The sequence below is a fragment of the Monodon monoceros genome, unplaced genomic scaffold (genome assembly GCF_005190385.1).
Source record: "Monodon monoceros isolate NGI ecotype Baffin Bay Population unplaced genomic scaffold, NGI_Narwhal_1 Super_Scaffold_3, whole genome shotgun sequence".
NCBI classification, from domain to species: domain Eukaryota; kingdom Metazoa; phylum Chordata; class Mammalia; order Artiodactyla; family Monodontidae; genus Monodon; species Monodon monoceros.
The window spans coordinates 26,880,687-26,898,194 of NW_021703780.1; positions in this window are offsets into that span (position 1 = coordinate 26,880,687).

Sequence of the window (17,508 nt, forward strand, 5' to 3'; positions counted from 1 at the left end):
CACATTGAGGCCCGGCCCAGGTTTCTTTTGCAGTAAGGGAGGGTCATCTTGACGCCTCTGGCCGCAAATCCAGGCTCCTTGATCTGACCCCTCAGTTTCCTGGTGACGGACTGCGTGTGGGGCTTCCAGAGTCTGCCCGCCCTACCCAGGCAGGTCGGGTTCTGGCTCTATCCCCGGTAGGCAGTGGCAGAGGCCGGCCGGCTCTGCATGGATGCTCTAAGGCTGCAGCGCACATCCGGAGCCAGGCCACGGGGCGGCCAGCGGTACCCGGCAGGCTCCTCTTATACGTGCTTCCCAGTCCCACGGAGGCTGTGGCTTTGTGGATACACTGCTGGCCTCCGGGACCCCCTCGTAACCGAGATGCGGCAATAGGACTGTTGGATTTGGAACCACAGAACCTGAGCTTCAATCCCGGGTTCTACCTGAGCAAGTTACTTAATTTTCTCACTTGTAAAATGGAAAAAAAAAAAAGTTACTAACACTTAGCTCCTCTGGCTGTTGTGAGGCTTAAGTGGAAAAGTTGCCTATCTATTATCTATCTATCTATCTATATCTATCAACTCTGTGATTAGCCTGGACTGAGGGGAGCATTTAATAAATGTTGGGTATTATTATTTGGAAGGAGGGGATTGTTAAGAAGGCCCCAGAAGAGAGCCTTTATTAGTAGGACATCCTTGCTTCCCTAGGGTCCATTTTTGCAGACCTTGGACAGATGGCACCAAAGAAAACCCGGCTGGGAGGGACTTCAGAGGTCACAGGATCCTACCCTTTGCTGACATATGATGTATAAAGTCACACAACTAAGCGAGCAACAAGGCCAGAGCCAGAGCTAGAACTCAGACGCTTGCATCCACTCAGTCCAAAGCCCCTCATTCAGGATCCAGGGAATGGACCACTCGCTACCCGCACCCTCCCGCTTCTTTTATGGCTAATTTGTATTTCCTCCTGACTTAATTAACATTTTGGTCTTTAAATTTTTTTGAATTTTGTTTCTTCTCTTTCTTCTCACTTTCTCTCTCCCCCCTCTTCATCTTCCCCTTCCTCCCCCTCTCCCCCCACTTTTGCCCCAGGGTCCCCATATGCCTTCCTGGGATTCTGCTGTTTTAGCTCCCTCCCCGCTAATCTTCAAAGGCTTCTGTCTCACCTTTGGCTCAATATCCTGGGCATCTTCTCAGTGACATGGTTGAGGGAGGGGGAGCGTGTGTGCTTCTCCATGTGCAATACTTTGAGTCCTGGTCACCCTAGCACATGTCACATCACCTACCTTCTAACCAACCCCTGTGGGTCTGCCTGGTTGCTGACCCCAAGCCCCTGCCTCTGCTTCTTCTCCCTCCTAGTAGCCTTGGGGAACTTTGAGGCAATCAGGCAACCAAGGCCTCCTCTTTTTTTTTTTTTTTTTTAAACTAAAAGAGCTTTGTCTTCCTCTTCTGTCAATTACCCCAGCAGCCTCTCAGAGGTCCCATTTATTTTTCCATTGACATTTTCTTCCTTATGTACTGGAACAATGCCTTATTATTTTATTTATCTTAATCTCTGGTGCAATCGCCCTTTTATTCTTCAACTTGGCTGCGCTAGTGTTTGCTTTTACACTTTCTCGACTTCATTATGTAATCTTGCCGAATCTCCACGCTCTGTGCATGCTGTTTAAACCTCATGTCTGTCTTTTACTTACCCTTGAATAGTTCTGTTTTGAAACTCCAGGTCCACCCATATTTACCGTATTCCTTTTTTCCCAGCTATCTGTCTGCTGCCTGGAATGCCCAGGGATATTGTCCAGAAATTTGTACCAGTTCTACTTTATTGCACATCTTACCCAACCAGACGTTCCGTTAAAAAAATTTGTTTTCTACTTGGGCCCTGCCATTTTTGGTGGCCTGTGGTAATGCCCCTTCCTCCAAAGTCTTTTCTGGTTACAAGGTTCATGTGGTCCTTGGAGAATTGTTAAGATACATTTCTCTCTTTTGATTTCCCTTTGAGCAAGTAGAGGATGATGAAGAATACGTAGATCGTGCCACCGGTTAGCTCTGTGGCTTCAGAAAAGTTACTTAACCATTTAGCTCTCTCTCGCAACCAGGTTACATTAAATGCGGGTACGTGTATATGGAACCACGTCGTAACTGATAGTGTGCTTTAAAATGATTGGTTATGATTTATTTCTGCAAATAACCTTCTTGCTTGTAGGTCAAGTTGCCTCATTAGGTTTGTATCAGCCTTAATCGTGATGAGCAGTACTGTGTCTCTTCTACGACCATCCTTTCCAACACTAAATTCTGGTTTGTCTGTCTTCACAGAAATGTCTACACTGCTACTGATTTCCATGTCAGAAGACTGTGTTCTAGAAGTCTAGAATCAGAAGGGGACACTTCTCCATTCTGGATTCACAGAAAGCCTTGAGGGAACCTATAGACACACTCTATTTATTTATTTATTTATTTATTGCGGTACGCGGGCCTCTCACTGTTGTGGCCTCTCCCGTCGCGGAGCACAGGCTCTGGACGCGCAGGACTCTCGACCACTGCGCCACCAGGGAAGCCCTATAGACACACTAAATCTCCTCTGTCTCTTAATGTTTTCTGCAAAGGATGGAGATTGCGGTCCCAGAAACAGCCTATCGCCATTCCTGCCTTTGGTAATCCTCTCTCCATCAATTTCCTTTTCTTCTCTCAACCACTCACTCCTTTTCTCTCTCTCTGTCTTCAGGTAGAGAGTCTTAACTGAAGGAAGAAATAAGCACAGAAAAGAAGACAGCCCACTTGGAGCTTTTTCTACTGAGGGATATCCTGCTAACCTGGCTGGGAGTAGATCATGTCACGGAATGTCCATTTTAAGAAGTTCAGTGAAGTGGGACAGTATGGGTTAATGTTTTGTGATCTTCAGATGTGAAAATGACACCTCTCAAGCCTTCCCTTTTGGAGGAATTAGAGATTAAACCTAGCATTGAGATTTCTCTCTGGTACAAGACCCTGGAAACACATATAGGCTGTGATGTATTAAATATGTGCCATATATTAGAAATATCTGTAATGAATGCAGACATTCTGATAAATAATACAGTGTACGGTTCTTCGTATGACTGAACACTATCTACTTCTCATATATTTATATGCCAGCCGTTAAAGAGAACAGGTTTCTTTCCCTAGTTAAATACGTTGAAACAGCATTAGTCTTTCAGGAGTGTGTTCCAATTTGAATGCTAAGATTTAGATGGTGACAAAACTAAGCACATGTAGTTTCTCTGCTTTGGTACATTCAGTTTTGACTTAGAGGAAGAAGCTCTTCCATTAATTATCTGGACTCTGGTGGTAGAGGAGGTGTAGTAATGCAGGATGTTAGAGAGACATCATTTTAATGGACTTTTCATTGACGAGGTCCAGTGTATCTCAGATACAGCTGGCAGCAAAATTCAAAATTCTTGAGATGAAGAAATTGTATACCTTGACCATATGTTTGTTTACCACTGTTGTATAGATTATGGTGACCGAAATAACCCAAGTTTTAAAGAAGTCTAGGATTTCAAATTATTCACGCTAACATTTTTTCTCCCTTTACAAAATTAGCAAACCAAAGATAACTCCAAAATCTGTGTTTTTCCCAAAGAACATGGAACCTAACTCATACTTCCACAGATAAGTAAGACTACTGGCTTAGTAGGAAATAAGTGTAGAAAGGTAATCTTTTCTCTTCCCAAGATGGTATATCAAACATGAGACCGAGGCTGTGTTATGACTCTTACTTGGTTGGAAAGAATGTCAGTAGGGTGACTTGAAATGACAGAGTTAGTGTTTTATGACACCATAAAATCTATTTTTAAGAAGTGATTCATTGACTGGGCATTAAGAAATGCTAAAAAGCAGAAAGATGTTTCACCCATTTTATTTAACTCATGCAACTCCACACCAATGCAGAAAATTGGGCCATCTTCACACCTGATTACAGAACTCTACCATGAAGTCAGTACATTACATTATAGGGGAAAGAAACATAAAGAAAAAGAAAGACCAAAGAAAATCCAGAGCTCCATTACTAGCAGTGAAATTTGCAAAATCTTTTGGATTCTCCTGGGAAATATCTCCAGTCAGTGTGACTCTAGCAAATAGACACAATCAATTTCAGATTGTCTGAAATAATTGTGCTGTCTTATGCAGTAATAACTAGGCACATGTGGCTATTGTGCACTGTTATGGACTGAATTGTGTCCCCAAAATTCATATATTGAAGACTTAACCCCCGAGGTGACTATATTTGAAGATGGCATCTTTAAGGAGGTAATTAAGGTTGGGATTTCCCTGGTGGTCCAGTGGTTAAGATGCTGAGTTTCTGCTGCCGGGGGCCCGGGGTTCAATCCCTGGTCAGGGAACGAGATCCCACATGCCACAACTAAGACCCGGCACAGCCAAGTAAGTAAGTAAATATTTTTTTAAAAAATGGTTAAATGAGGTCATAAGAATGGAGCCCTAATCCAATATGACTCATGTCCTTATAAGAAGAGGGAGAGACACCAGAAATGTGTACCTGCAAAGAAAAGGCCGTGTAAGGACATGATAAGAACTCAGCCATCTGTATGCCAAGGAGAGAGGCTCCTGGAGAAACCAAACCTGCTGACACCTTGATCTTGGACTTCCAGCCTCCAGAACTGTAAGAAAATTAATTTCTGTTCTTTAAGCCACTCAGTCACTGACATTTTGTTGTGGCAGACTTTGCAGACTAACACAGGCACTCTGAGAATAAAAAAACAAAAAACAAACTGACCCTCCCCCCCCACCCCCCCAACCCCCCCCTGCCCAATGTCCAAGAGTTGGACTAGTATTATCAGTTAGGCCCTGATGTTGCTACAGGCTGGCCTGACACTCACAGTCAGATCTTGGTGTTTGGTTGAACACAAACCATCTCACAGAACTTCAACATCAGACAGGGCCACTCTGTGACCATGACGGATCAAGACAGAAACAAGACTACTCTATAAGCATGTCCAAACACAGAACACAAAAGTGCTCGACATACACCTCTCTTTTTTCTTTTTTTTTTTTTTTTTGCGGTACGCGGGCCTCTCACTGTTGTGGCCTCTCCCGCTGCGGAGCACAGACTCCAGACACGCAGGCTCAGCGGCCATGGCTCACGGGCCCAGCCGCTCTGCGGCATGTGGGATCTTCCCGGACCGGGGCACGAACCCGTGTCCCCTGCATCGGCAGGTGGACTCCCAACCACTGCGCCACCAGGGAAGCCCACCTCTCTTGGTTAATATTGGTGACTGCTGCTTCTTCACCAATACAGCTTTATCTTCAGTTTTTCCTCTCTATAAAAGTTTATTGATATACCCAATCATAAAGTTCTCCCTCTTTCTGAGAGCACTTAATCTAGTGTGAACATTTGCTCCCTTGGGCCATCCCTGAAATCACCCAACCAAGACCCAGATCCTATCAGTTTTTTCTAACACACTTTATTGGGTGTTCCATGATTCCTCATGATGTGTGTCCTCCCTTATTACAACATGTTATAAACCCAGTTTCTTCAGCTACAGACATGTTTGGTGGTTTTTGACTAGAAGGCACTGGCAATTGGAAATGAAGCTAGTCCAAATTGAGATGTGCTGTAAGTGTAAAATACACACTTGATTTTCAAATACTTAGTATGAAAAAGATAATGTAAAATATCTCAAATTTTGTACTAATTATAAAGATAATATTTTGGATGTATTGATAAATATATTATTAACAGTAATTTTACTTGTTTCTTTTTTCTTTTTAAAATGTGGCTACTAAATATTTAAAATTACTTATGTGGCTTGCATTTTATTTCTTTTGAAGAGCGTTGGTTTATAATGTCCCAAGAAATGTCAATCATTGACAATTCTGACCATGGGCAGCTTACTGGTTTTTTTTTCTTTTAAGGGAGTTTATTAGTCAAATTACAACATGCTTCAATGTGGTAACAAACAAGTCCGAAATCTCTGTGGTTTAACACAACAAAAGTTTATTTCTCCCAAGCACACAGTCCATTGTGGGTTTGGAGACCTCACCAGGCGGCTATCCTCCATTTCCATAGCCTCAGGGATCTAGTGAGATCTTTATCTCTGCATTATCACGAGGTGAAGGTTGGGGAGGGCTCTGCAGGTTCTGGTACAAGTAAATTATCTTTTGTTCCGGAAATATGTTGGCCAGATCTAGTCATGTGGCTCTGGTTAACTATATGGCAGGGAGAGTGTAATCTCCCTATTTTCCCAGAAGAAGGGGAGAATTGAAAATGAGAAACAATAGTAATTAATATCTGCCATAAGGGGAGAAATGTAAATAGAAATACAAGTTCTAGGTCTTAGTTTAACACAAACTCGTGACATAGTTGATATATACTTAAAGTGTTTTATTTAGGAGACCTAGACTCAGAAGACATCAGCAATGATGTTGAACACACAGTCAGAAAAATCCTTAAATTTTCCAACTCACATTTCTGTGATAACAGTTTAATGTTTCAAGGCCCTTAAATGAACACAACATGTGGTTACCAATAGCTCACAGTTCCTTACATCTTTTTTCTTATACCTGGATGAGCCTTATGTATATATTTTTTCTAGATGAACCTTAAAACAAAGTTCAAACTTTGTTTGAAAGCAGTGTATAACTGAATTAAATTAAAAAGGAGAAGTTTTTCAAGATCATTGATATTTTTAAGTTCATGGATTAGGCTCTGTGTCTGTATCTATCTATATTTATATCTACTCTATTTCCCTGTCTCTCTATATACTTACAGATATATACACACACACTCATGTATATACACATGTATTCACACACACACTCCACTCGCATGTATTACTTTATTCAACAAGGTTTCATAACATTAAAAACAAATGTGATCCTGGAGATTTCAGTAGTTAGAATCTTCCCATCTGCAGGAGGGATTCCTAAAATGCAGGCGAACTTGCCTTTCTTATCTTCAAAGGTCTCCTCCCAGCATTAGAAAAGTTGTTTGTAGTAAGCCCAGGGGAGGGAGGAGGGTCTAACAAGCTTTCTCCTCCTCTTTTGTGGCTGAACTGAGCAGGCTTCAAGTATGACTGATTTTACCAATATACATCAGTAGGTTAATTTCCAGAGGAGGCAAGCCTATGGCTGTGTGGAGCGTGGGCGGGGGGAGTCAGTACTCGATCTCACTCTCCCTCCCCTTCGTCCTCTTCTCTCTCCTGGGTCTGCCACTGCCCTCCTACACTGCTAGCCCCCAGCACACAGCCTAAGAGAAAGGAGCTGTCCGTTCAGTACCAGGGCCACGTGCAACCTGCCCGCCAAAACACAAAGAACTGAAATATTAATTAAAAAAAGCCAATCTGCTCAATCCTCCGCCCGCAGGCAGGCTCTAACGGAAAACCGCATATGCTTTCCCTTTCTCCTCAATAAATCTTCATCTGGGCATTAAAATACCTAAAAGGATTAGTCATTAAATGCTTGTACATTTGGCTTAATTCACAAGAAACTGTGTGTCACAGGGTTACATCAGAACTGCAGTTTAATCTAATTTGCAGTATTTGTGTAAATGCTTTATTTCTTCTGCTGATTGTTACAAAGGATAATATTAATATCCCAAGTGTCCAGAGGGAGAAGGTTAACACACCAGCACGGAAATGAGCTGGATGCTGACTGATGTATAAAAATATCAAAGCTTCTTTTAAGGTAAAACACAAAAAAGAATAAATGGGAGTGTGGCTTTTCCTCCTCAAGCTGCATTTATTATTATTATTTATTATTTGATCCTCAGGTAATAAGGAAAAGGCATTTTTTGAAAAGGAGTTTTGCACTTCAGTTGGGCATGCTGTCCTACAATAACGCGTTCAAAAGCTGTCTGTATGGAAACAGTGAAACAACTCTTCAAAGGATTTAATTGCAGAATCATTCTTATTTTTTTCTGAGGAGTTTCTGTTGTAATAACAACATCCAGTCCAGTTATGTGAGTCATCCTTTCCTCCCACCCCCCGCCAAGCATTTCTCTGTCCACTGAACTACTGGAGCATGTATTGTCTGTTTTATGCATCTACATCTGGCCCTGATAATTTACTTTTTGGTGCTCTTACTTATTTTTGTACAAGGTTTTTATAATTTTTCTGGACAGTAAGTCCACAGGCAAAAAGGGATAAAGCTCTATCACTAGCTAGAAGAAAACAGTCTTATTTATTAAATGCATATTTATTGATTACCTACTCTCTGTGAGTACTCTGATGAGTTTTACTTACGATATAGTTTCCAATTACATAATATCATTTTTTATTTTATTATTTTTTAAATTTAATTTAATTTTTTGACATCTTTATTGGAGTATAATTGCTTTACAAAACATTGTGTTAGTTTCTGCTGTATAAAAAAGTGAATCAGCTATACCTATACATATGTCCCCATATCCCCTCCCTCTTGCATCTCCCTCCTACCCTCCCTCTAGCTGGTCACAAAGCACAGAACTGATCTCCCAGTGCGATGCAGCTGCTTCCCACTAGCTATCTATTTTACATTTGGTAGTGTATATACGTCAATGCTACTCTCTCACTTTGTCCCAGCTTACCCTTCCACCTCCCCGTGTCTTCAAGTCCCTTCTCTATGTCTGCGTCTTTATTCCTGTCCTGCCCCTAGGTTCATCAGAACCATTTTTTCTTTTGCAGATTCCATGTATATGTGTTAGCATATGGTATTTGTTTTTCTCTGACTTACTTCACTCTGTATGACAGACTCTAGGTCCATCCACCTCATTACAGATAACTCAATTTCGTTTCTTTTTATGGCTGAGTAATATTCCATTGTATACATGTGCCACATCTTCTTTATCCATCCGTCTGTCGATGGACACTCAGGTTGTTTCCATGTCCCGGCTATTGTAAATAGTGCTGCAGTGAACATTGTGGTACATGACTCTTTCTGAATTATGGTTTCTTCAGGGTATATGCCCAGTAGTGGGATTCTGGGGTCATATGGTAGTTCTATTTTTAGTTTTTTAAGGAACCTCCATACTGTTCTCCATAGTGGCTGTATCAGTTTACATTCCCACCAACAGTGCAAGAGGGTTCCCTTTTCTCCACACCCTCTCCAGCATTCATTGCCAAACTTATTTTTTGATTACATATTTTGGACATATCTAAAATTAATGAAAGAAGCCCTTCATTTGGGTTGATGCTTGCTTTCTTTTGCCAGAATGCTCATGGAATACAAGCTAATGTATTTATTAAAATATGCATTTAATAATTAAATTTTACATTAATTTTAATGGAATTAATTTTTAAGAATATAATTAGAGATTTGAATACGAAGTTAACACTTGATTGCCCAAACTTTATCTATTGGCAATAAGTAGTCTCAGACTGGTAAAGAGTCCATTTCAATCCACGTTTTTTCTTCGTCCATGATGTGCTAGATGATGTAAACAGGTATGTTTCCTCTACCAACCTGGAAGGTTAGCAGTAAATACTCTATTGACATATTGTACAGGGGGTGAAAAAAGATGATAGATGGACAATTTGAGACATTCCTTGGAAAAGAAGAAGTTTTTAGGTGATTCCAAACAACGCATTTACAATTAAGCCAATGTGCATTACTCTTCATGATAGATGAGTGAATATCTGTATATTGCGCTAAAAAGACCACTTACAGAGTTTTTTCTATTCTTGGTTTAGTCACCAATTTTTACATGTATAGCAAATCTCTTGATCTCTGATATGTCAGGCTGGTATATTGGGCATTTTTAAGATTTCTTCATGCTCTCACCTTCTATGAGTCTAACTGAACATCTTCAACTCCTGAAATTTTCATTCCACGTCCCATCATGACATTCTTATCTAAGTTAAAAATTGTCTTCTTTGTCACTCTTTTTACTTTGTTTTTAATAAAGAGATAACTAAATGGAGATTTTAATTAACAAAGCTGAATCACCAGAATTATTTCAGCTTTCACTTATTTTCTCTGACAATTTACTGTTTGTTTGTTATGTTTTTACTCCTTTAGCTTGTATTATTGCTGAATAATTGTTTGTCAAAACATAAATGATAATTATTTGTCATGATGATGTTTTTATCATCAAAGTTTTGTTTTACTTTGAAGAGATTAGTTATACAAAATTAAACTGCTTCTGACATTCATTGTTATTTTTGACTCTATTTAGATGCAAGGTTAACATGTTACTTCTCAATAATTTAATTAAATTCAAATAAAAAACAATTACATAATTAGCAAGGGCACGTTATATTTATATCCAATACTTTATGAAATAGTGAGGAAGGCATTAAGAAGTGTATACAAATAATTTTTAGTGTTTGGGGAATTTACAATCTAGTTGGGGAAACAGTATTCATATACAACAGTTAATTAAGAGTACAAAACCATATATAATGAAAGGCAAATGTGGTAACAAAATGTGACATCATGAAGTGGGACAGAGAATGGTGTAGGTTAGTTTTCTGGGACTTGATGAAGAGGGACATTCTTAAACAACATGGTCACAGCCCAGGCTTTGATTCATGGCATTAAAAATCAAGTTACAGAATCATAATAATTAATTCACAGTTTCAACCTCTAACTCTTCTTTGACAGATAAAAATTTTCCCCCAGTTTTATATTAGAACATGGCTATCATTTTGTCCTTCAGATAAAGGCTTTTTTCCCCCAAGAAACTCTCATGGTTTCTTTGCTCTGAGGAAGGAAATGATACTCACATTCAAAGCATAAACCTGAACTTCCCATGGGACTGCTTGGATGATAACTAGATAAAAGAATTACATTAGGGCAGAAGTGCAGGTCATACCATATCAAACCAAAAGCATGAGGCGAGAGTCAATTTTAGTGAATTTTGTTTGTATCTGATCATTTTTAGGTCAGCTCTACAATTTGTCTTCCCTAAATAAGGATAATATACTTGTCAGTGAATATTAAATTGAGTTTATTTTAAAGTAATGAACTAGCAGAGGGTCACATACTCAGACATTAGACTTGATCTGGAACAAATTGTGATGAATAATTCCTAATTAAAATAATGACAAAAGGTTTCCCTGGTGGCGCAGTGGTTAAGAACCCACCTGCCAATGCAGGGGACACGGGTTTGAGCCCTGGTCCTGGAAGATCCCACATGCCACGGAGCAACTAAGCCTCTGTGCCACAACTACTGAGCCTGCACTCTAGAGCCTGAAAGCCACAACTACTGAGCCCACGTGCCACATCTATTGAAGCCCGCGTGTCTAGAACCCATGCTCTGCAACAAGAGAACCCACCGCAATGAGGAGCCTGTGCATCGCAACTAAGAGTAGCCCCCGCTCACTGCAACTAGAGAAAGCCTGCGTGCAGCAACGAAGACACAACACAGCCAAAAATAAAAATAAATAAATTTATTTTAAAAAATAATGCCAAAATATATGAACCATAGAATTGATTATACAAACTTTTAAGCTAAGGACATCACTTTTTAACAAATGCATCATTTCTAATGCACTGGTAATTCTAGGGAGGGAAGTTTGCGGGAACCTTATCTACAAGACTATTTAATATCATCTGTTGCCTACAAAAATACATAGCATTTACATCTAATTTGTATTTTTAACAATTATTTTGAGAAAGTTCCCACTATGACAAACGCTTTTTGCTAATATATTCTGTCTGTTACATTTGCTACATATTTCCAAACTCTGAAAAGAGAATTTAGGGTAAAAGATGCCTTAATTAAAAATATCAAAAAAAAAATCTACTACATGCTATATAATAGTTTTGTTTAAATAATGTTTGAGCTATAGTCTTAGATGTCAAAATATGTGGTATGTTCAGTATCCCAGACACAGAATACATATGTAAAAACCTAGAACCTGAGTCAAAAATATAATAAATATAATAATATATCATATGGAGTTTTAAAAGCTTGTCTGCAAATTTTTTTACACTCTTTCCATCAAGAAGTGTTTGTGTGTGTGTATGCGTGTGTTTTGCTTAGTTTTGAATCTAGGCTAACTTTAGTGATTCTTTTTAACTAATAGAATGCTGTGGGAGTGATACTGCGTGACTTTCGAAACTGGGAAAGCATTCACTCCGTGGGCTAGGACACTTGTTTTGGGACTTTTTATTAATATTTTCTTGTTCAGGCCAAGAATTCCTACTGTACCCCCAAAATGTTAAAGCTGGGAAGAATGATTGCTAGAATTTTGTAATATTCTCCAGGCAACATTCTTAAGTGGTTTAAGACGATCATTTCTCTTCTGTTTCTTCCTATTGTTATATATTCGTGTCTCTGCCTTTCCTTATTATTATTATTTTTTTTTAGTTTTTTGGCTGTGCCTCAAGGCATGCGGGATCTTAGTTCCCTGACAAGGGATTGAACCCGTGTCCCTTGCAGTGGAAACACGGAGTCCTAACCACCAGGGAATTCCCATCTCTGCCTTTCCTTTAATACCCTCCACTAGATATATTAAGGTCCTTATATCACCCTTGGTCTAGGTGAAGGTGAACAAAAGAAATGGCTGTCTCCATGAGGTTAAATACTAGTTTAACTGACTCAGGCCAATGGCTGACCATGGTGGGTGCCTACCATGGTGTCCCACACCAACTGTCATGCTTGGGAAATAAACAGACATATCTTTGCCTTACTCAGACCCCACAGAAATGTATTTCTTTTCTTTTAAAAAATATTATTATTTTGGCAGCGCCTGCCGCGAGGCATGCGGGATCTTAGTTCCCCAACCAGGGATCCAACCGGAACCCCCTGCAGTGGAAGCGTGGAGTCTTAACCACGGGACCACGAGGGAAGAGCCTGTATTTCTTAATAACGATTGATTTGGCACATACTATGTGCCAGATACTACGCTAACTACGTATGTTATCTTTTATATTTATCACCAAAATTCTAGGAAGTATTCATTATTGTTGTCCACAATTTATAGATGAGGAAACTGACTTAAAGGAGTTAAGTCACTTGCCCAAGGTGACCCATATTAGTCAGGGCAGGAGCCCTTACCATCCCAGTGAGGTCAAGACTGCCTCTGCTTGTGGAACACTGGAGTCTATCTTGAACCTTTGTTACCACCTCCAACATGGATCCTCCACACTCTTGAGTTTTGTTCTGTTAGCTCAGGGAATCAAACCTGCGGCAGCTATGGCTGATTGACCAGTCCCAGTTCATGTGTAGTGCTTAGCTGTAAAAGAGGCCAAATAAACAAGTATCTAGATGTTTAATTCCCCCACCCTGGGAGACAGGTTTTTCCTTCTACCAAAACCCATTCAGTGAGGAATTCTCAAAGCCAAGTCTGGCCTGTGTACCCCGACACTGAATTAAATCTCGGAGACAGAGTTTTGGGTTAAGTAGAAAAGAGTAGCTTTATTGCTTTGTCAGGCTAAGGGGACCACAGAGGGCTAATGCCCTCAAAACTGTGTGTCTCAGCCCATCGGGGTGTGGGAGGGATGGCGGGGGGGGGGTGGGGGGGGGGGGGGGGGGGTACCTGTGAGGAATCTTATAGTCCAGGGGCAGTTTGCTGATAAGGATCAGGGTGCCGTGCAGGGCCCGCATCCCTTCAATCCAGAGATCATCTGGCCTCAGGTGATGATGGGCAAACTGTGATCTCTGGAATGAAGAATGCTTCATCAAGTAGTTAACCTCTTCCATTGGGTGGGGTTTTAGTTCGGCAGAAGAGCTCAAAGATAACATTATGTATATCCCGTGAGGCAGAACCAGGACCCTGCCCCTAAGGCTGCACTATTGTTTCTGACCGCTCCTCCCTCGTCTTTGCATCCCCTCCCTTCCCTGATTAACAGCTGTTGGAACTTGCCCTTTGGAACTCAGAGAAGGGGACACTGAAAGGCTTTTGTGCCCAGGAGCCCCACAGGGTCCTGCTCGGTTTCAGAAACATGGGAATGGGATTCCAATACTGGGAGTCATACATGTTAACTTCACATAGGTATCCATTTTCATCTATATCATATATATAAAATGTGCAGGTGATACCAAAAAAATGCTGTATCTTAGGGAAATTACAGACTGACGTTCTCCCAGCTCTAAACCTAATACTGATCTTCAATAACAAGATAAATTTTAAGAAGACCAAAAACATAATACTGGTGTAGAGTAAATGAAATCACTTAATACTTACATGAGCATCAAGGTCCAAGCAAAAAGAGAAATATAAATCATGCATCCCAAGTCTTCCTTAGGTGGTCCGCACATGGTTAATAAAGCTTTATACATTTCACCTTAAATCTCCAAATCATGGATTTAACCAACTGTGTAGCTTTAGTTTTAGATAACACACACTATGCATCTTATACTGATTAAAGGCACATTTCGACAGCTATGCCTCTTGAAAGGGCCTAATTATCAGTACAACAGCAAATTTTTGTTTCCCAACTGAAAATAATTTATGAAAATGTAGTTTTCCCTATGTTATCCTATAGATTTGGGGCTGAAGCTGAAACCGTGCACCTCAGATGGGGACTTGAACCCACATGGCTGGGACTTGAACCTGGTCAAAACCCACACTCTTCCAACTGAGATCACACACCTGGTTTCAGGACGTAATGAAGCTCAGGTTCCTGATGTCTCATCGCAGAAAGAATTCAGTGAGAGACAAAGTGATAGCTAAGAAGTGGATTTATTTAGAGAGAAACACGCTCCACAGACAGAGTGTGGGCCATCTTAGAAGGTGAGAAAAGACCCCAGGGTATGGGGTTGTCAGTTTTTATACGAGTGGGTAATTTCATAGTCTAATGAGTGGGAGGAGTATTTCAGCTATTTTAGGAAGGGTCGGGGATTTCCAGAAATTGGGTCACCACCCACTTTTGATCCTTACCTTCAGTCTTTGAACAGTCATGGCGCCTGTGGGTGTGTCATTTAGCTTGCTGATGTGTTACAGAGAGGATATACTGAGGCTCAAGGTCTAGTGGAAGTCGACTTGTCCGCCATCTTGGGCTCGTTTGTTCTAATCAATTTATGTCATGTCCTCGGGCTATGTCATTCTTTAAAAAGTTGTGCCCTGCCTCCTTTCCTCCTGTTTCAAAACCAAGGACTTGGACTCCATTTTGATGCTCATTTTCCTTTTGGTCTGCTTGAGGGGAAATTGCCAGTACTATTTTTTTCTATCTGAAGTAAGCAAAACTTGAATTATATGCCCCAACTCCTTGCAATCTTGGCTATGATCTCACAATACTAAGAAAATCTGGTTTCTTTCAAATAAGGTAGACAATGCTGAGATTTTTAAATTTTATTTTGAGCCAACTCTGAAATATACAGAGAGAAGCTTAGATGTGGACATGATATGTCAGAAAAATTTCATGTTTAATTTTTATGTGGAGTAACAAGAAACTCTGCTTTTGAATAATGACGCAGGAGTGATTTGCTGGTTCGAGAGACAATATGCTTCAAACACATGTTATTTAAGATTGGAACAATTTTCAGAGTCCAGTCTTAAATAATTTCTGAGAATGTCCTGTGGAAGGAAAATGAATTAGAAAGGATCTGATAAGGAAATTCATTTGCATCCCATGTGCAGCAGAGAACGTGTTGAATGACATTTAAAAGAGGATTAAAGCTGATTTCTTACAAGCTCTGGGGTAATCAGATTTCTAAGCTACAGCAGAATGAGGACTTCCAATTCACTTACAAAGTAACTGATGTCCTTGACCAGAACCCTCGCAGTGCATTTGCTTCTGGACATACGGTCCCAGCATCGTTTTATCTCCTTCAGGACTTTGCTTCTTTCTAATATTTTTTCATAACATAGGGCTAAAGATGTATTGTTGTTTTGTGTTGCTGCTGTTATTGATATGCAAATTCTAACAAGGTATTTTATAGTTAAGACAAATGAGGCCATACCATGGTTCCACGGGCTCCATGACATTTCTTGAACAGCATACATCCTTCCGGTAAGAAATATTAATTGAAAGACATAAGCACACTGTTGAATGGAGCATATTTCTTGAGTGAGTAATAATGTTACCATTTTCATGTTGTCAATGCAATGAGTACTTTTGAGATCATGCCGCTCTCCTTCTAGAAGCTCTGGATGCTGGGGTCTATTGGATTTCCTAGGGAATAGCCTAATGTTCCCATTATATTGTCCCTCTGTATTTGTCAAATTTGACTCTGTTCATTTTAAAGTGAAAAATGCATCTTGAGTGTGATTTCTGGCTATCTGCTTTACAATGAGGATCTTTCCCCACATTCCTTTTTTTCTTATTTTTAATTGAGATATAACTGAAATATAACATTGTTTAAGTTTAAGGTGTACGATTGATACTGAGCAGGACCCTGTGGGGCTCCTGGGCACAAAAGCCTTCCTGTGTCCCCCCTTTTTAAAAAAAAATTAATTAATTAATTTATTTTTGGCTGCATTGGGTTTTCATTGCTCTGCACGGACTTTAGTGGCGGCAAGTGGAGGGTACATTGTGGTACGCGGGCTTCTCATTGCCGAGGCTTCTCTTGTTGCGGAGCATGGGCTCTATAGGCATGTGGGCTTCAGTAGTTGTGGCTCGCGGGCTCTAGGGCACAGGCTCTGTAGTTGTGGCGCACGCGCTTAGTTGCTCGGAGGCATGTGGGATCTTCCCGGACCAGGGCTGGAACCCGTGTCCCCTAGCATTGGCAGGCGGATTCTTCACCACTGCGCCACCAGGGAAGACCCCTCCTCTATTTCTTGATGACAGGAAATAGGCTTCATTCAGCCTCAGTGACCTTCCCTGAGTTTCAATGGGCAGGTTCAAACAGTTGCTAATTAGGGAAGGGAGGGGATGCAGAGGCAAGGGAGGAACAGTCAAAAGAAACAATAGTGCAGCCTTGGGCACGGTCCTGATTCCCCCTCAAGGGATACACACAACAATATCTCAGCTGTTTTGCAGATACTGAAACCCCTACCAGGTGGGAGAAATTAACAGTATGCTGCCCACAGGCTGGAACCAGAAGGTTGATGATGCTGACTCCCGATGACCTCACCACCAACCAATCAGAAGAAGGTCCATGTGCTGATCGTGCCCGCTTTAAACCATTACTATAAAACTCCTCACCACCCCCTCCAGGTTGGGACACACAGTTTTGAGGTCATTAGCCCTCTGTGGCCCTCTTTGCCTGGCAAAGCAATAAAGCTATTCTTTTCTACTTCACCCTGTCTCTGAGATTTAATTCAATGTCCGGGTACAGAGGCTGGATTCGGCTTCACAATCTGTTGGTATGATACTTTGATATATTGGAATATGATTACCACGATAGTGTTAGCTAACACGTCTATCACATCACCTGATTATCGTCCTCTTTTTGTGGTGAGGACACTTAAGGTCTAGTCTCTCAGCAGCATTGAAGTGTCTACTAGTTTTGTTGATTATAATCACTGTGCTGTGCTTTGGATCTTCAAAACTTATTTATCTACTAGTTGCCAGTGTGCACCCTTAAACAGCAGCTCCCTAATTCTCCAACCCCTGCCCCCCACAGCCTCTGGTAACCACCATGCCACCCTTTTTTTCAACTTCGGCTTTTTCAGATTCCATGGATAAATGTTTGTCTTTGTCTGACTTAGCTCCCTTAGCATAATGC